General features: G+C 42.2%; 1 protein-coding gene and 1 long non-coding RNA gene across 3 annotated transcripts in view; both read left to right on the top strand.

The window, feature by feature from the left end:
- The window catches only part of LOC307211090, a 387,208-nt gene that overhangs the window by 312,108 nt on the left and 71,749 nt on the right, over positions 1–3,351 (top strand). The window lies entirely within an intron of this gene.
- CENPP (centromere protein P) overlaps positions 1–3,351 on the top strand; it is a 163,128-nt gene that overhangs the window by 93,653 nt on the left and 66,124 nt on the right. The window lies entirely within an intron of this gene.

The following is a 3,351-nucleotide window of genomic DNA, read 5'->3' as shown; positions in this document are numbered from 1 at the left end:
TACCCATTACTTTATAAAAGATGTCTAAAAAGCAAAAGCTAACAATTATATGATTCTTGAAAGCCAAGAGTTTATGTTACTTCTATTTTCGTTTCCTTTTTGTTTACCAGCATGAAGACTAAGCCATTGGGGTATTGGTCTCTGAGCATGCATACATACATGACCTAAATAATACTCTTCTTAAAAATTGGCTCCTCCTTGAAACCATGCAGTTGATTATATCTGACTTTTATCTAAGATATAAAACAATAATGCTTAACTTATAAACCAGATACTTACCTCCTCTAAAACAAAAATCTAAAATATCATTTGATTAGGAGGTATGTGGACTATAGAATAAACTAGTAATTTACTGAAAATACAGTGTTCTGCATTTGTTCTTTCACCAGAATTGTAAATATTTATATTTCTGTGGGAGAATTACCAAACATAATTGTAGGGAGCAATTCAAAATCACATGCATAAAGTAGTACGAAAAAATGAAGTAAGCAGAATCATTGGGTGCAGCTTCTGGGCCTTATTTTATCATCCATTTTTTTTATTCGGTTTCTCAGTTCTTAGATTAAACTGGGATACAATCTTTCTTTATAAGGCATCAAGTAGTCATGAGCACTCATTTGGTAGTCATGAGCACTCAGGTTTCTGATTTTCATCAGTGGAAGAACTCAGCCCCATGTACACAGTGGAATCTGTTTGTTTGTTTGTTTATCTATTTAGGGTTTCATATCCCACTTTTCAGCTCAAACATGGAGATGCCCCAAAACAACTAGCAAAATATATAAACAATTTTAAAATGCAATAAAAATGCAATAAACTCTACAGAACTAATAAATAGCAAGGAAGCCAAAACTGGAAAAATGTTTAAGCAGAAAAATAATTAAAAGCACACTGGACAATAAAAGTATTTAAATGACAATAGAACACTGGCAAAGTAGAAGATAACCTAACCTTCTCATGCAGTGAGGTCCACAGCCCCATTCACCCATCATGGTAAAACATAGTCCGAAACAAACCATGGCTTACTGTGAATAAGCAGCATGTTAGTACACACTGCTAAGATTGTACATGCCCCACTTCTCCCTTGCTTCTAGGTAACTTGGTCCTAATTCATTACGGGATTTAAATCTCATTGAGGCGAACTGACAACAAATGCAACCAATATAGCAAAGGAGCGAGAAGCTCCTGAAATGTACCACCAGTCAAAAGTTTAGCAACAGCATTTGTCATTAGTGGAACTTTTTGAACAATTTTCAGTGGCAGTTCTACATAAGGCATAGTTACAGTAAAGGTAAAGGTAAAGGGACTCCTGATCATTAGGTCCAGTCGTGACTGACTCTGGGGTTGCGGCGCTCATCTCACTTTATTGGCCGAGGGAGCCGGCGTACAGCTTCTGGGTCATGTGGCCAGCATGACTAAGTCACTTCTGGCAAGCCAGAGCAGCACACGGAAACGCCGTTTACCTTCCCGCCAGAGCGATACCTATTTATCTACTTGCCCTTTAACGTGCTTTCGAACTGCTGGGTTGGCAGGAGCTGGGACCGAGCAACGGGAGCTCAGCCCATCGCGGGGATTTGAACTGCCGACCTTCTGATCGGCAAGCCCTAGGCTCTGTGGTTTAACCCACAGCGCCACCCGCGTCCCTCATAATTACAGTAGTCCAGTCTAAATGTAACTAGTGATAACTAATGTAACTAAATTTAACTGACTGTCGGCCAGGTTTGACTGCTCCCAGAGTTAGCACATTTGATGCACCAGCAGAAGCTGAAAAATATGTGCTAGTGGACAGCTGCCTCTTGAGCATCAGAAACCACCCCAAAGTTGTGAAGCTGTTTTTTTAAGGAAAATGCAACCATATAAAGTCACAGTACCACCCAGTCATTAGGTCAGTGGCCTTACTACAAAGAACACTTCTGTATTGTTCTAATTATCTATCACTGTTGTTGTTGTTTAGTCATTTAGTCGTGTCCGACTCTTCGTGACCCCATGGACCAGAGAACGCCAGGCACTCCTGTCCTTCACTGCCCCCCGCAGCTTGGTCAGACTCATGCTGGTAACCTCGAAAACACTATCCAACCATCTCATCCTCTGTTGCCCCCTTCTCCTTTGCCCTCCATCTTTCCCAACATCAGGGTCTTCTCCAGGGAGTCTTCTCTTCTCATGAGGTGGCCAAAGTACTGGAGCCTCAGCTTCACAATCTGTCCTCCCAGTGAGCACTCAGGGCTGATTTCCTTCAGAATGGAGAGGTTTGATCTTCTTGCAGTCCATGGGACTCTCAAGAGTCTCCTCCAGCACCATAATTCAAAAGCATCAATTCTTCGGCGATCAGCCTTCTTTATGGTCCAGCTTTCACTTCCATACATCACTACTGGGAAAACCATAGCTTTAACTATACGGACCTTTGTTGGCAAGGTGATGTCTCTACTTCTCAAGATGCTGTCTAGGCCTGTCATTGCCCTTCTCCCAAGAAGCAGGCGTCTTTTAATTTCGTGGCTGCTGTCACCATCTGCAGTGATCATGGAGCCCAAGAAAGTAAAATCTCTCACTGCCTCCATTTCTTCCTCTTCTATTTGCCAGGAGGTGATGGGACCAGTAGCCATGATCTTCGTTTTTTTGATGTTGAGCTTCAGACCATATTTTGCACTCTCCTCTTTCACCCTCAATAAAAGGTTCTTTAATTCCTCCTCACTTTCTGCCATCAAGGTTGTGTCATCTGCATATCTGAGGTTGTTGATATTTCTTCCGGCAATCTTAACTCCGGCTAGGGATTCATCCAGCCCAGCCTTTCGCATGATGAAATCTGCATATAAGTTAAATAAGCAGGGAGACAAAATGCAGCCTTGTCGTACTCCTTTCCCAATTTTGAACCAATCAGTTGTTCCATATCCTGTTCTAACTGTAGCTTCTTGTCCCACATAGAGATTTCTCAGGAGACAGATGAGGTGATCAGGCACTCCCATTTCTTTAAGAACTTGCCATAGTTTGCCATGGTCGACACAGTCAAAGGCTTTTGCATAGTCAATGAAGCAGAAGTAAATGTCTTTCTGGAACTCTCTAGCTTTCTCCATTATCCAGCGCATGTTTGCAATTTGGTCTCTGGTTCCTCTGCCTCTTCTAAATCCAGCTTGCACTTCTGGGAGTTCTCGGTCCACATACTGCTTGAGCCTTCCTTGTAGAATTTTAAGCATAACCTTGCTAGCGTGAGAAATTAGTGCAATTGTGCGATAGTTGGAGCATTCTTTGGCACTGCCCTTCTTTGGGATTGGGATGTAGACTGATCTTCTCCAATCTTCTGGCCACTGCTGAGTTTTCCAAACTTGCTGGCATATTGAGTGTAGCACCTTAACAGCATCA

The sequence above is a fragment of the Podarcis cretensis genome, assembly GCF_951804945.1.
Source record: "Podarcis cretensis genome assembly, chromosome: 2".
NCBI lineage: Eukaryota > Metazoa > Chordata > Lepidosauria > Squamata > Lacertidae > Podarcis > Podarcis cretensis.
The sequence above is the reverse complement of the archived record's forward strand: the minus strand, read 5'-3'. Positions and strand labels throughout refer to the sequence as shown.